The sequence below is a fragment of the Pleurodeles waltl genome, chromosome 8 (assembly GCF_031143425.1).
Source record: "Pleurodeles waltl isolate 20211129_DDA chromosome 8, aPleWal1.hap1.20221129, whole genome shotgun sequence".
NCBI lineage: Eukaryota > Metazoa > Chordata > Amphibia > Caudata > Salamandridae > Pleurodeles > Pleurodeles waltl.
In genome coordinates this window covers 982,550,725-982,568,191 of record NC_090447.1, presented here as the reverse complement: position 1 = coordinate 982,568,191, position 17,467 = coordinate 982,550,725, and the positions used below count along the sequence as shown (strand labels likewise).

General features: G+C 40.2%; 1 protein-coding gene across 14 annotated transcripts in view; it reads right to left on the bottom strand.

Moving 5' to 3' along the window:
• The window catches only part of LOC138250396 (uncharacterized), a 410,767-nt gene that overhangs the window by 311,645 nt on the left and 81,655 nt on the right, over positions 1 to 17,467 (bottom strand). For 7 of the 14 annotated variants that reach the window (XR_011194951.1, XR_011194949.1, XR_011194948.1 and 4 more), the window contains one exon: positions 7,729 to 7,783. The exons of the other annotated variants lie outside the window; for them this stretch is intronic. The gene's annotated coding sequence lies outside the window, so the exon portion shown is untranslated. The remainder of the gene's footprint in view (positions 1 to 7,728; positions 7,784 to 17,467) is intronic. 14 annotated transcript variants of the gene reach the window in all.

Genomic DNA, 17,467 nt, shown 5'->3' with positions numbered 1-17,467 from the left:
CACATGATCTGCTGCTGAACACACTCCACACCCTCCCCCCTGCTTCATGCTACGGCATGTGCGTCCTTTGCTCCGATTCATGATTCTGCAGTCGCGATGAGGCTGGGCATTGGAAGCAGGAAAACGGAACAATGGAAAAGTTTTTGTTTGCCCGTCCTCTCTCTTTGGTGTACGAGGAGGTCGGGTACTGGTCCTGCCATTGTTAAGCATGCAGGAAAACCCTGGATTGTGGACAGCTCTAAGAGGAACATTTCAAGACAAGGTGAAGCCAGGTTATTGACCAGAGAGGGATCCCCAACAGGTTTAAGATCAGGGGTAGGCAAACTGTGCCATATTTGATTATAGGTGTAGTGCGCATTTTTTTCACCTGGGTTGAGGGTCTCTGGAAAGGGTATCCCATATTTAGCTTTATGCCTTCCTACCTTCTGATCCTTGAGCAGTTGAAATATTAATCACACCTCAGAAGCAAGCTGGAGATTCTATTTTGCACCTTATACTTTGCTTTAGCAGGCAGCTGCGTGGAGACTGCGCAGGCACACAGAATAAGGCATGCAGCACTTACACAGCAGATGGCTGAGCACTGTGGCTACCAATATCTTGCCTCATCAGCAGAAGGGTAAAAGGAAGGTAGCATGTCCCTCTGCACTTTGAAGCATTAAAAATACTGACAATTCACAGTTTGTCTCCATGGCTAAATCCCTGGCATCTATGGAAAATTCAGAACAGGTGGGAGAAGGATTTGTGAGCTCACCTAATATATCTACTGGTCTGGAGTGAAGTAAAATAGAGGAAACTCTATCCCAGTGACCTGTAGCTCCTACTGTGTCAACAATCAGTCAAATAGGCAGCATCAGCTGAAACTCAGACAGGGAAGGAGGCCTCACAGACACAGGCACAGACTCTGACCTTGAGTAAGGAAAGTAGGGCAAAAACTGCCAAAAAGGACTATTCTTTTTTTGTTAACAATTCTAAAAATGGTGCCGGAGGGGCAATTGTTGCAGAGAGTGTGGGAGAAATAATGAGTGAGCTACAGAAGAATATTCTGGAGAAGGCCACAGGGGGCACAAGCTGGGCTGATCAAGTAGCAACGCAGCCAGCAGCGATCTAACGGATTAAATCACAACATGGCCAGAGTGTGCTGAGAGTGGTGGATGGTGGTGTGTAGGACTCCTCTGCTTCATTGGTCCTCACAGATCCTTCTCATGGGGATGTGGGTCGATGGTCTATGAGCCCACAGACAGAAGTGGGTCAGCCACAGCACCTTTTAAAGATTTTCCTGCATGAAATTCACAAAATGAAAGATGTCCAGCTTAAGGACAACGCTGTGCTCCACCAGCGGCTGGACAAGATCAAGGAGGCATTGTATCAAATTCCTGCATGTTTCCAGAGGATCTGGGATCTGGAGGATCACTCTCTGGTCTGGGATAGGGAGATTAGCCACTTGCAGAAAAAGCTATGCAAGACACAGATTAAAATTAATGATATGGAAAATTATGTGTGGAGATCTAACCTTCGTTTTGTGGGGATACCAGAAGGACCGGTGGGGAACCATCAGACTATGCTGCAATATATGGAGTCATTAATTAAGCTGTGCATATTGGAGAACTCACCAGAAGACTTGTTGATCCTGAGGGCCCATTGGATACCTGCCCAGAGACCAATACATGCGAAGTGTCCCCAAACAGTTATCATCAACTTTGCGGACTACAGAATGAAAGAGCTGATAATTGCCAAGGCAATTACAAGAAAGGCATTTTCCTTACCTGATAATGCCCAGATAAGAATATTCTCAGATATGTCAGTTACATCAGCCCATAGAAGATGGGCCATTGGCTGGCTGGTGGGGCAGTTTGGGACAGCTAGGGCCCAAGCCTCAATAGTTCAACAGTCAAAGTCAAAGGTGTTATTCAAAGATCAATTATTTTTCTGTACATCACCTGAAGAGTCCCAGGATCTATTGAAGAAGATCCAGGTTAAATTAGCAGAGCTAAAAAAAAAAAGTTGTCTTCTAATTAATGGAAATGTCATAGGGCAATCAAGTGGGTATGAACAGGCTGATAAGCTTCTTTTAATGCTCTATGCTTTTGAAGACCTGATGGAAATGTTCCTTTCTTTTTCTATTCATCTAGATTTACATAGGTGTGACGCAATAGATGAATTAGCGGGGTATTATCTCTCCTAGTGGAGCCTGTCTAGGTGCCATAACAGTGCAAACATGTTTGGTAGGAATGGGTGGGGCTAGGTTGGGCAAGTCCCCCACCAGTGTTAGGCAGGCACTAGGGGTGAAGGGGTGATGGATGGTATGAGGACCTTGGAGTTGTCAGGGAGTGGGTATGGTAAAATGGAGCAGAATCATGTTTGATTATCAATTTGTTAGCAAAACCTATGCAGGAAAACTTCTATTGGTGAAAAGACTATTGATGTAATGGGGTCTTAAGTAAAATGTATCTCGTGCAATGTTAACACATGAGCTCTTTGTCTCTGGAAGTGTTATTCTTGCAGGAGACTCATTTGAAAAGTAACTCCCCAGAACTGTTTATCCCAAAGCATTATTCTAAAGTTATTTTCCTTCAGCCGGTCTGGCAAAGAGGAAAGTATCTGCATACTCAGGTAAAGGGTTCAATTGACAGGTTTCCCATGATTAGACATCCGCAGAGGAGTCAATCTGTTTAAAAGCTAGTGTGAAAGGTAATCTCTTAAATCTGGTCAATTACTATGCCCCTGTTTGTGATGAGCCCGATTCATTAAGGCAGATTTATAGTATTGCTATAGATGCAGTTGGACCCATAATCTCAGGGGGAATATTAACATTATCCGGGACCTGGCACTGAATATATCCAATAAAACAAAAAAAAAAATTGAAGCCCCAAATGAAAAAAGTGGTTGATGCACAGAAACACGATGTTCAACTACATGATCTTTGTTGTATTGATCATACTGGTCTGTCACAATATACCTGCTTCTCAAGCAGCTTCCATTCAGCTTCTCGTATTGATTATCTCAATCGGTTGTCCACATAAAGGGGTTAGTTCAGACATCTAGGGAAACTCATTTTCTGGTCATCTTACTCTTGAGTGAGAGTCTGTTAGAGGGGAAAGGCTCAGGTGGCAGCTGGAATTGAACCTTCCTACAAACCAAGATTGCTGCGAAAATATGAGAATGTTTAATCATTTTCTTTTTACATAGAACAAGGGAACAGCATCACTTTTTTGGTTTGAGAAGCCTTTAAGGCTACAGCTCAGGGGCAGATTATCACTTTCTGCTCTACAGGCCAAGAATGGATATCAGGGATGAGATTCATATATAGAGGACCATTTGTATGAAGCAACGCAGGAGTTAAAGGAATTCTTCATTATGGAAGAGATTAATAGCTCCAGGGCCTTTCAGTAGTGGTATCTGAGGAAAGCCAGATGATTGGGAGACTTCTTGGCTGGTAAGTTTAGTTCAAGCATGAGGATGTGTTGGTTAGTCAGCTACAGAACCCAGTTACTGAGAGCTCATTATCGATAAGCCAGGAGTGTCCCAAGCTTTTGTGCAGCATTATAAGGTTCTGCACAAAAATAAATATTTGATCTCGCAGGCCAATATATCTGAATATTTTCAGTCAATCAGGCTTCCACAGCTGACATCTGCTCAGGATGAAAATTTGGTCTCTCTCAAATATACTGGGGACAGAGGTTCAGTAAGACCTTGTCACAATGCCTAGTGGTAAGGCTTGTTTCAATAATGGATTCATGGAGTTTTTTAAAGTATTCACAAGTGAGCTTGTGCCTTTTTTGACTAAGCTGTTTCATTTCATGAAAGATGGGGGGGGGCGTTCCTGTGTTCTTTAAGTAGTTCAGGGTGGTTAGTTTTGTAAAGAAGGACAAGAGCCCTAAGGATGTCAATTCCTACTGACCAGTTAGCTTGTTAAATACAGATTATAAGCTTCTAATGCACATAAATGGGCTAGGCGTATACCCCTGGCAGCTCAGGCTTTAATACATCAGAATCAGACAGGGATTGTGGCGGGTCAGATGATGTTGGCAAATACGAGGCTTCTAATACACACATTGGACTACTTTACTGTTAATCAGACCCGTCCAGTAATAATAATGGTTGATGTGGAAAAAGCATTTGACCTGGTGAACTGAGATGCACATTTTTATGGTTTGGCAAGGTTTGTCTTTCCCGCCATGTTCATTACAATTTTGCAGAATCTGTGCAAAGGGACACAAGCGAAGGTCTATGTGAATGATAATCTGGAGGGAATGGCAACAATTTATAGGGGTACAACACAGGTGTGCCCTCTGACCCCAATATTGTTTTACTTTTTTCATAGAGCCCATAGGAGCTAGGATTCGGGAGAACAAGGGTATTATGGCCGTGGTAAATAGGATGCCTACATCAAAAATGTTTGTGGATGATATCATCTTACATCTCAGGCAAGAGAAGCAGATTATCCAAGAGGTCCTCAATGAGTTTGAACAGTTTAAAAGGATTGGGGATGTAAAATGAATCAGAATAAAGCAGAATTGCTTCTATCTAATTTGTTAGCTAGTGAGCTCCCTACTTGCTTGCAGCAGCAGCTGGCATAGTAAAACTGATTCAATATCAGGGGATCTTTGTAACCAATAAGTACTTTGAGCTTTTTCATTTGAACTATTTTTCAATATTTAAGAAGATTAGGGGATTGCGCGATAGATGGGCATTACTTCCCTTAACATTAGTGGGTAGAGTAGCTCTTATAAAAATTTTGATTCTCCCTTTATTGTTATTTATTTTTACTGATGTCCCCATTAAACTTCAGAAGAGTTATTTTACAGAGTTAGAAGCACTTTTTAGACATTTTGCCTGGAACAAGAAGGCCTTTAGGGTAAAACTATCAGTACTTCAACTGGATACCAGTCGGGCGGACTGGCATTACCCCATGTCTGGACATATTATGAAGTAGCTTTTTTAGATGTGTTAGCAAGATCAATAGATGGGGGAGAATGGTTGATCTTTTCTTTATAGGTAAAATGATTCAGGAAGCTGAATCCCAGTTGCCAGTGTTTATTAAAACAGCTAAGCTCCCAAAAAAAAAACTAGGTACAAGTTGTTACAAGATATGAGTGCCTGTCTGCAATCGCTTTAGTTATCCAAAAGTATTTCAGGAGGCATTGAGTATCTTACGTTGCAGGAGAGTAGGCATGTAGGCTTTTCAATATCACAGAGTCAGTTAAGGTTCTGGAATGCCAACGGTTTTAAAGAATTGAGCTATATTTTGTTCAGGGTGAAGTGTACCACTTGGCAGAAATTGCAGGCATCAGGTGGAAAGTGTTTAGATAAAATCAGCTGATCCACACAATGCACCATTTCGGAGGCACAATGTGAGTTGATTTTGGTACTGGGCCATAAGGCTTGAAGGGCCGCAGATTTTAAGAGACTGCCCTTTGTATCTCGCTGGATGGGTTAATATACTCCCACAGCTCTTCATAGAATGTTTCCGGTGGTAGAGGATCACTAATTTTGCTGTCAGCAACAGGGGATGGGAGGTTGGTTACATATCTTTTTTACCGGACAGATGTTGGAACAGTTTTGGCTAAAGGTCTTTGTAGCTCTTAGCTTGCTCTCCAGATAAATCTTAATCCAGAAGAAGAGTTTGTTAGGAGTGAGCAGAGGTTGGGTATTGGCAAGTGGGGGCAGGTGTTTATATCAATTCCCTCAATAGTTGCTTGTTCTTTGATTCTACAGAACTGGAGATCATCTTGGGTTCCATCATCCCAAGAGGGCTGAATAGAATGCTCAGGTTGACACAATTTGAGAAGGCATATGTGAGATATGTGGGTGGTTTAAAAAGATGCAAAGCCTCATGGCAGTTTATAGATTTACTGGAAGAGTTGGGCCCCAATTTGTTAGCAGCGCCACTGGTGACCCCGTAAGTGACAATCAGAGATTCCAGGGAGATTTTAATTTGTGTGCTTTTTGAAGCTGGACCTGCAGACTTCTTTGTCTTTGTACCATAAGGGGTCAGGATGCTTCTCATTTTATAAATGGGGTTTGTGGGACTAAGAAGTCTGGGGCAGTTACTCAGGGTACATTTTACCGTTAGGATGACAAGCAATAGTTCTTACTGGCAACTCTTTATGCAAAAGTTTTAGAGATGGTGGGGGTTTTAGGTGGTACGATACACTTTATTTCACTGATAACTGAACTGTATACATTTGCACTTCACTATTTGCACTAAGGAATTCGATAGGATTTGAAGTGATACGCTGGCACTTGATGAATTGTCTTACTGTATTCAGCATTACTGTTTTCAATAGATAGATTGTCCTAAACTATGGGTCATCCATTTGTATAAGTGCTTGGTAGTATCAGATGCTATTGCATTTTACCCATCTGACATGATTTTGATGTCTAATTTAATTATCATCCTGCTCAATAAAAATGAGAAATAAACAAAAAAATGTATATCTATATAATTAAGCAAATCTAAATTTGTATTTTATAAAGAAAACATGCAAAATAGAGCAGTGTAAAGAACACAAAATAATAATGTAGATTGGTTCCAGAAAGCAATTTCTCTATTGTAAATGAAGCATTGAAAGTGACAAGGGGAAGTTCAAAGAGGAAGGTGTCAGCATCACAAGAACTAAGTTAAGGTTCTTGGGTAAGAGACAGACATTAAAAACATGAAGTTCAGCATCCGAGGAAGGGGAAATTGGCAGAGTTGGAAAAGGTCCTCGTTCTGTGAAGTCAGGACAGCATTTGTTAAACTAATCTGAGCAAAGCACAATAAGCAATGGAAAGTTTTGGATGCTTCTTCCAATTAACTCCCACCTAGATGGTATAATCAGAAGACAATGTCGTCAGGGAGCAGGTATACTCCCCAAGTTTTCAGGATCAGACAAAGAAACACACAGCTGCAAGGCTTTGAAGATAGCAACAGTCCAGACAAACGGTACAGGAAGCTCTCTTTCATCCCTACACAATACATATCCACTAATATACTGTAAAATGGCATAGCATAGCATAGAATGGGCTAGAGTACAGTGGCATAGAGTGGTGTGGCTTAGAGTGGTACAGTTTTGGGTGTAAGTAACTAAATATAGCTTTAAAGACATCAGTTAGGGTGAAAGCAACATAAATAAGAAACCATATGCCAGTGTTAAAAGTAGGAAATCACATTGCACATCTAGGAATAATACCAGAACACCTATAAAAAATAGTGCATTGCAAATAGATGAGGCAGAACAAAGACAAAGAAACATACATCTGTACGGCCTTGAAGATAGTAACAGTTTGGACAGATATACAGGAGGCTCTCTCCCATTCCTATGCACTACATATCCACAGCCAAATTCCAATTAGACGAGCTAATATTAACAGTTCGCTACAATAGCAAAAACCTATTGTAACTAACAAGCACTTCTTGAGGCTGCACCTGCAGAGGCGAGAAAAACATGAAAAATGCAACGCATTTGTTTAAGAAATAATTTGAGTTGCTGAAGCGTAGGCACAAATCATGTCAAGCTTTAGGAGAAAACATGGAAACTAGAAGGACAGTTAGCATAACTAAATATGATGTTTATAAAATGGTTATATATGTGGCTCTCGCTACCAGTAAATGCAGCTACCTACTGTTATTCAATTAATACAGTGCACACAGTTTAATATGGTTTTTGTATAACGTGTACATATTTTGTATGCATGCATGAAGCAATAAATTTCACTGCAGAAGTGCTAAAAGGAAAACTAATTTACCTGAATGGGAGCCGTGAAAGGTTACACTCAGCCAATCAAATGGATGGTGGAGAGGCTATGTTTGAGAGAAAGGAAAAACACAACAAGCTAAAGCAGAGCTATCAAAGGTAAGGCACGCAAATTAGCATGCCAACTAATTATAAGAATTGGGTGGGCTATAAGTCCACTTTACGTTTTCGGTGTGGTCCACAAGGGTTTATTGAGATGGGTAAAAAAGTGCCTATGCATAGGGTCTGAAAGTGGATTGTAAGGAGTTTCCATAGTTTATATCCTTTAATCTAAAAATTTTATAATGTTGTTGCAAAATGAAAGATATTGACTTTCTACTTAATGAAAAAATACTTCAAATGCATTATGGTGAAAACATCTGGCAGCAGACACATGGCAATGGGTCTGGAACACTTGACCTTCAGACTAAGAGTCACAAACCTTAACCATTAGGGACCAAGTGCCTCTCTCTCTTAGCATGGGTACAACATACCTTTGGCTTAGGATTTGAAAATGTAATTTGATAAGGCTTCATAGGTGATTGCAAGCTGACAACTACATAATTTAGAGAAGTAGTGATCGGGAGAGAGCAGGAAGAAAGGTGTTAAGAGCATTGCATTTTCTTAAAAAAACAGTGATTGAATATACTTTTAAAGCAAAACAAGAACATGGTGATATTGAGATCCTTTAACAATCAACCAGAGAATCCAAGACCTTAACCATGAGGACCCAGTGTGTTTTAGTTGATTTAGCTTAAAACATACCTATGGTATGCTATACGACAAGCACTGGCAAAGCCAAAAGGTCTCCCCTATATGAGAGCTGTTGGTTTTGCCAATGTGTTTTAGCCATTTTGAACATCAGTGTAGCATAGAGTGTGGTAGACAGATATGGAATAGAGTGGCATAGAGGTGCGTGGAGTGGAATAGAGTGGGGTGGAGTTGCATAGAGTATAGTGGCAAAATGTAGAGTGGCAAGAAGTCAGAAAGAGTGTAGTGGTAAAGAGCAGAGATGAAATGAATGCAATGTCAAGGAGTGGAGTACGGTGGCGTGGAGAACAGTGGACTGGCATAGAGTGGTGTAGAGTAGAGTGGCATATAGTAGTGTGGAGTGGCATAGTGTAGAGTAGTGCAGGGTGGAGTTTCAGAGAGTGGAGTTGCATGGTGTACCCTTGAGTGGCACTGTGTAAAGTGGCATAGAGTAGAATGACGAGGAGTGGCAGAGTGGAGTGGTGTAGAGTGGAGTGGTATTGAGTGGTGTGTAGAGTGGAGTGGTGGAGAGTGGCATCGGGTTGAGAGGAGTGGAGTTGAGTGGCATAGAGCAGAGTGGTATGGAGTGGAGTGGCAGAGAGTGGAGAGGTATGGAGTGCAATAGAGTGGCACTAAGTGGAGAAGCACTGTGTAAATTGGCATTGAGTAGAGTGGCATAGAGTGGAGTGGTGTAGGGTAGTGTGGCAGACAGTAGTACAGTTGTGGGTGAAATTAACTACAGTGTAGATAGAGACAGCCATTTGAGTGAAAGCAACATAAATAGGAAGCCATATGCAAGTGGTAAAAGAGGAAATCACATTGCACGTCCAGGAATAATACCAAAACACATAACAAAATAGTGTGATGCAAAAGGATGAGGCATAACAAAGGCAACAAAGAACACATGTACTTGGTCCCTGCTCCAGGGAGGAGCTAACACACGAAAGGCAGGGAAACCCCAGGGAGCTAAGGGCCAGATGTATGAAAATGCAATTTTGCATTTCTTAAATAGTGACTCCAAAGAAACTGCCATTTAGGAAATGCAAAATGATATTAAGAAATTACCAATTTCCTAATAGCGATTTCCACATAGTAGGAATCCTTATTAGGAAATGGAAATTAGGAAAATCACATGGTATTTGTTCCAATGGTCCGGTTTAGCATACCAAAATAGTGATTTCCTATTAGGAAATTGCTATTTTGGAAATGCTAAGCAAAGGATGGCTATGGACATAAGGGCCCCAGTGATGCACCCCCAAAAATAGTTGTGCACATGTAGAGCACACACATGCCCTAAGAACATGTGTGTGCTCTACCACACTTTAAAAAAAATCATCTTTGGGTGCTTTTTAAAAATTGATCATGGTTACCATTGACTGGGAGTCACAAGTAATTGTATTTCCTAAATGCCCATTTCGCATTTAGGAAATGCTTTGTATATGTGCTTAGAAAATCGCAGATAGGAAATCCCTGTTGGCGATTTCCTATTTGAGAATTGCAAAATACGATTTCTACTGGGTAGAAATTGCATTTTGTGATTCCCTATTGTCCTTTGAACATCAGAAAAGGCAATTTAGCAATTCTTAATGGACCGAAATTGTGATTCGGTCTGTTAAGAAATGCTAATTCCTTTTGTACATCTGGCTTAAAGGAAACAAAAGATTGCAAGTGAGAGAGGCATCAAAAACAACTAATGGTATGGTGTGGATGGGTTGTGAGCTCAATGAATTATAAACAATGGGCCTGATTCACAAAGGTAAATTTCACTATTGTTTGATTGTTTGTTATTTACAAGTAACTCTTTTAACCTGTCTCTGGCCTGCCATTGCAGGTTGTGTGCACAGTTTAAGCTGACATTTCAACCAGACAAAATAAACTGTTTACCATGCCCAAACCTTCCTTTTAATACATATGTCACCCCTAGGGTAAGTCCTAAGCAGGACAGAGAACAGAGTGCAGTGTTATAAAAAAGATGGGCATATGCATGTATGTTTTGCAGGTCCTGGTTGTGAAAAACTCTTCAATTTATTTTTTACTACTATAAGGCCTTTCTCTCCCATACAAAACATTGGGTTTTCCTTTTATATTTAATATTTGCTATCTTTCTATTTAGAACAAGTAAGAATGTTGATGTGGGTGTCAAAAGAACTGTAAATTAAAACCCTCTTTAATGGCAAATTGGATTTGCAGTCACAGTTCTGAAAATGTTACTTTTAGAAAGTTGCAATTTTGTTGTCTTAACTATTTGGTTCCTGAGGCCCTTATCCTCAATCACATGACTAAGTGTAGCCGGCAGTTGGTCTTTGTGTATTGTGCCTAGACAGTGGGACAGCAGCAGTACTTGACCTTCAAAATAAGAATCAGCGATCTTAACTACTAAGCCATAAGCAGCCTTCTGTTGCACTTTGTTTAAACATGCTTGTGACATAAGTTATAAAAGTGGAATTCAATAAGGCTCCATTAAAGACTGCAAGATAACTCTCCTCTATTCCCAAAGAAATGGTGGTCATAGGTGTTGGCAGGATGGGCTATCTCTGACTTGATAAAGAGGAGCAGCTGTCACCCACTGCGCTTTGCCCAAGCACTCTCACAAAGGATTTACCACTAGTTTTCAGTGCCCCCAAGCAAGCTAGGGCTGGAGCAGGGAGAGAGGAATTCCAGGCACCTTTTGAAGTAGAAACCTCCAGACCTTTCTTCTACTTCAGTGCAGGCACCGGGTATAAGTACTGGGACCTTAGTCCCAGCTCTTCAGTGCACCTTCAGACCTGTGGAAGACTCAGATAGACCTCTGTGCTGGTCTGCAAGGACTGCCACTCTGTGGCTTGCTGCTCTGCTGCCTGAGTGGAAGGGACATGCATCCTGAGCCCAGGATCACCAGAGTGACTCCAAGGGCTCGTGAACTGGCCTTTTGAAGGGGACAGAAAACACTCCAACCACCTTGAACTCAGCACCTGGAGTCTGACTGCTTTTAGTGTTGCCCACAAGAGGTGCCACCTCAGTTCTGGACCCTTGGAAGTGGACCTGAAGGTGCCTTCCAGCCCAGCTGTGGTCCTGTGGGCAGAACCTATGCAGTTTGATGCATTTTCTGTTAGCTCATTGGAATTGCCACTGCACCAGGCATCATTGATGCATGACTTTGCATCCCAAGTTAACCTGTCAATGGCATCCGTGTCAATGATGGATGACCTCGGATCGCAACCCCAAAGCTTCCTTGAAATCACAGCTGTGCAACACATCCTGGATACAGGATCTTGCAAGGCTCTGCAACCAGGATTTAAAGTACTTTTGGACATCTTTACAAGTCCCTTGCGCCTCCTTAACACTACCTTAGCATCATTTTTATGACTCTAATGCGGCATTAAGGTGGCCATTCACCCATGCCCTATTTACAAAGTGGTGCAATGCATGAATCACATCACTTTGCAACCCGGTGTGCCACATTATGCCTGCGTCGGACATAATGTATGCAAGGGGTGTGTTCCCAAGCACGGAGGCCCAAAGAAATGGTGAAATTTACAAGATTTCACTGCGTCATTTTTTTCATATTTTTTAATGCCCACTCAGGGGAGGGGTTAAAGTGACAGACCCATAATAATCTATGGGCTTCCTTGTGCTTTGCTGCACTAGCGCCAACATTTTTGGTGCTAGTGCAGCATAGCTTCAGAACAGCGTCAAAAATGTTTACGCTGTTGCGGTAACAACCTTTATGTTGTGCTGTATTGTAAATATGGCACAACCATGGTGTCGTTAGGAGGGGCAAGGTAGATGCAAGAAAAGTTGCACATCTGGACCGGCGAGCCACTTTCATGTAAATCTGCCTCTCAGTTCCATGGGCCTAACATGGTCCCTGTATCCATATCATACTCAAACACTGTCAGCCTGAAGTTGTGAGTTTGTTCCAGTGGAACTAGATAATCACAGATGACACTCTGGCTTTTAAGAACTATTTTCACTCAAATCGTTAAATTAGCATATCTCTGGTTCTACTGGTTGGATTTAGATATGCTAATTTAAAGATTTGAGTGAAAATAGTTCTTAAAAGCCAGAGTGTCATCTGTGATTATCTAGTTCCACTGGAACAAACTCACAACTTCAGGCAGACAGTGTTTGATTATGCTATGGATACAGGGACCATGTTAGGCCCATGGAACTGAGAGGCAGATTTACATGAAAGTGGCTCGCCGGTCCAGATGTGCAACTAAACAGACACACTTGCATGAAAGCAGGAGTCATTAAACACTTAACTTCAATTTAAGAGCCAGCAAACAATAATCACTAGACCTCAATTGGATTTCTGCCGAGCTGGGTGAAAACATACCTTTGATATAGGATTTGAAAGTGGAATTCAAAGAGCATCTACTGGTGACTGACAGATAGGTCTAATCCTATTAGCAAAAATTTACATCTATTTTAGCAATGTGAAATCTCTTGATTGTCACTAAATGGAGCGAACCGTGAAACATCTCATGGTAGAACAGGCATATTGCTGTGGATTCCCTTTTAGTGCCTAGATTGGGCTTCTTTATTTTAGCTTCAGGCCTGCGATCTGTTCCCTTTTACCCATGTACACATTTTATTTCTTTATTCATTTTACTATATTTTAGCACATCTTGCTTTTCAGCAGGGCTGTTTTTATATTCTAATCAGCTGCCTTTCTGCAAAAGCATTGTTATTAGTTTTGTTGCATGACATTTTACTCTGTACACTGATCAAGGAAGTAATTGCACACAATAGTTTACTTGGTATTGCCAGTACAAGGGTTACATAGTCAACTTTCTTACCAAAGACATATTATCACATCAGGCCTTTTCTCAGAACACAATGCGTTTTGATACATAAACACCACAAAGGCCGAAGGCAGGTAGAGGAGACATTCCAGCCATCATATGCTGTGTGCCACTATTTAGACTGCTTTGCTGATCTTGGCCTTGTCTCTCCAGTCAACCAGGAGGACTGCCTGCAGACCAACAGGCTGACCCTTGTTTTCTCCAGGCATGGGGTGGGGCTCATTTCATGGACTAGTAGGGGCAGAAGGGCTAACACTCCTATGTTCTAATGCTAGAAGCCAGAGTGCATGTAGGAAGCCTTGGAATTATGGAAATAGCCTCCTCAGCTAAATAGGAAGTCCTTATCTTAGCCTGTAGGTTGGTCGAGCTTGAACCTTAAGAGTATTCCCGGAATTCATGTTTCTATCTGTGAACTTACCATTCTATGAGATGGCGGACCGTCAACCAACAGCTTTTCCGGTGAATATGAGACAACCTCTCACACAACATTTACTAGCCCATTGACTCAATGAAGAAGGTGGGGATGTTAAGTTTGTAGTAAAGGCACAAGATGCGTACAGAACAGAATTGTTTCTACTCCTGGGTCACCTTTCCAGTAGGAAATGGAAACACACTTTTTCCACAATTACACAATAGCAAACACACCTGCACAATACTACAAAAACAAACCAGTGGTGCACACCAAGCAAAACAATATCTCTACTTAAGAGATAGTCAAATATCTTGAAGAAACCAATTAACATATCATAATAAATTCCCCTAGAATGCTTGTTTGGTCCTCTCTCTTCCTTAAATGAACTAAACATTCATAAATCTGACCAGAACATACTGTAAACAAATATACAACTAACCAAAAGATGAATATGTCCATGCGAATATAAGTTTTAATACAAAAAGGAAAAATCTTCTTAAATACATAAACATATACATATATATACAAAACATGAAGAAAATAAATGAATAGCCATCAGCCGACACGTGTTTCGTCCTGACTGGACTTCTTCAAGGCTGAGAAAATCACAACAGACAACAATCAATACACGACAAACATATATATACAATTTTACACAAAAGTTAAAACATATTTACATTTTATCCTATTGTTTTCCAAAATCACCAAACAAAGGTATTCTTTTGGTCAGTTAGGTGTCCAACATATTCTATACAAATCATATTTATAATATTGATTTGAATCTAAACCAGAAACTACACAGGAAGAGAAGAGAACCACCACCACATAGTTTTAGTGGCAAAGTGTTATTTAACTATAACCAACGAATCTGACATTTCAATTACGTCAGATGAATCAGACAGCACTAGTGTTTCTAGGGACAATACTAACCCAAATCTCAATAATGACCAAATGCCCACCACCAGTTTTTTACAGGAAGCAAGAAGGTACAGATTAGGAAACAAGAGGTATGCTTACAACCAACCTTTTCAAAATGTAAGGCCAAAACACGTAGAGGCAAAAGGAGAAGAGGAAGCCAAAAATCAGCCAGTGACGGGGATGCAGACCAGAGCAGCAAGGAACAAAATCAAGAACAATTGATATCCACATCCAGTAAAAACATGGTAGATGTCGTACAGGATTGTAGCAGCATCTCGATTGTAAATCTATCTAAACATATTCTTACTGAAGATCAACTAAAAGTGTTAGGTAAAGGATTGGGCTACTGTGTGTCTAATCTTTGTGATATGACACAAGTACATATCGATTTTTTTAAATTTCTTCGACAATTGAAACTTAAAAAATATTTTGCAGATAAGACAGAAATACATACAGAAGCAACACCTGACACTACAACGAGTACTACAATGAGTAATTATACTATCAAAGATATTGCAGACATTGAACTTTTACTGACTTTGGAAAATATGGATTACAATAACATGGATAGGCTAGACTTACTAAATGACCTTAAAATTGTTCAGGATACATCTATAAATAGTGGCCTCAAACCAAAATCTATGTTTACCCCCAAGTTACCTGGTAATAACGCCATAGAAGTGTTTGGGAGATTAGTAAAAGAAGATCTGTTTAAACTTCAAAAACAGATCAAATGTGGCAACTTTCATAAATCATTTAATATAACTAACAAACAGAGATTGGCCTTGAAGGAACTGGGGAGCAACCAAGACATAGTGATCAAAGAGGCAGACAAGGGGGGTAATATTGTGATTTTAGATAGAGCGAACTATGTTCAAGAAATTGATAGACAATTGGCTGATAGTAGTGCATATTTGAAATTGCAAGGTAATCCCATTAAAAAGATTGTCGATGAATTGGAGAAATTGTTATCTTTATGGTGTGATCAGGGTTTGATTTCCGATTTAGAATTAAAATATATTTTTAATCCTTATCCTACATCACCATGTATATATATTTTACCTAAATTGCATAAAAGTGCGACTTCACCGCCAGGCAGACCTATAATATCAGGAATCGGATCGCCTACGGAAAGACTTTCTGAGTTCATTGATAGCTACTTGCAGCCGATTGTCAAAAACATTCCTTCATATCTACAGGATACGAAGGATGTTCTACGTAAACTGGAGGACGTGAATTGGACTCCAGATATGATGTTGGTCACTCTAGATGTATCTTCTCTATATACATGTATCCCCAAAGACAAAGGTTTACAAGCAGTGCGACACTTTTTGTCTGGGAGATCGGCATCTCACATGGAACACACTGAAATGATACTGTATATGATTGAATTTACATTGGAAAATAATGTATTTTTACATGAGGGACAATGGTTTAAGCAAGCACAAGGAGTAGCTATGGGCTCACGATTCTCTCCATCGTATGCAAATATGTATATGGGTTTCTTTGAGGCAATACATATTTGGAAAAAGTGCCCTTCTGTATTTACTGATAACATTTTCTTCTGGGGAAGATTTATTGATGATGTCTTAATGATTTGGACTGGATCTGAACAACTATTAATGGAATTCTATGAATATATCAACTGCAATATCTTTAACATTCAAATGACGTATGATTTTAGTAAGAATAAAGTTTGTTTTTTGGATCTAGAGATATCCATCACAGACAACAAGATCCATACAAAAATCTATCGCAAACCAACAGCCTGCAATTCTGTACTACATGCAGAAAGTGCGCACCCCAAAAGTCAAATTTCAGCCATTCCCTTTGGGGAAATGACAAGATTAAAAAGAAATTGTAGTGATCCAAATGTATGTAACATGGAATTAAATAAATTGGAGGATAGGTTTACACAGAGAGGCTATTCAAAGCATATCATTAAAACATCAAGAAAAAAGATTGATCAAACATGTAGATCCACTCTCTTGGGTCAAAATATGAAAATGCGAGATAACTCAGCATACAAAGCAATACGTTTTTGTACGGCGTATAGTCAGAATAGTCACAATATACACCGTATTCTATGTAAACATTGGAACGTACTACAGACAGATGAGACACTTGCTGCTCTACTTCCTAAGAAACCAAAAATGGTCCACAGAAGAGGCAAAACTATTAGAAATGAAGTCTGCAAAAGTTTCTTACCACCGATAATGGAAAGCAAAGCAACATGGCTTCCCAAAAAAATTGTGGGTTTCTATAGGTGTGGGAATTGCAATATGTGCAACATGGCACTGCATAAAACTTCTGAATTCAGTTACAATGGTAGTGACAAATACAAAATATCCACCTTTATCAACTGCAATACAAAATTTGTGGTATATATATTGGAATGTATATGTGGCCAGATATATGTGGGCAGTACAATCAGGCCCTTAAAGGAACGAATCCAAGAACATATCAGAGCCTTAAGAAATTATGATACAGCATCACCACTAGTACGGCATGTCAATGATAAACATCCAGGAACTGAGGTCCCATTAGTAAAATACATGGGTATAAATCACATCCCAACAAATGTTAGGGGTGGCAATAGAACATTGGATTTGCGAAAAAATGAGGCAAAATGGATCATTAAATTGAGAACGATCGAAATGGGCATGAACTTGGATGATGAATTGTATCATTTCCTCTGAATGTATTCACTGGGTATACTACTGATGAAGAATAACATACATATGTATGAGCAACTTACTCTGGTGATATACATTGTACTACCATATTTTTGGGGGGATTTTTCCTTCTTTCACCCTAGTTTCCCTATATACTGGGGGGACTCTTTACTTCCTCACTCTGCATGTGCATTAATTTTGACACTTCTA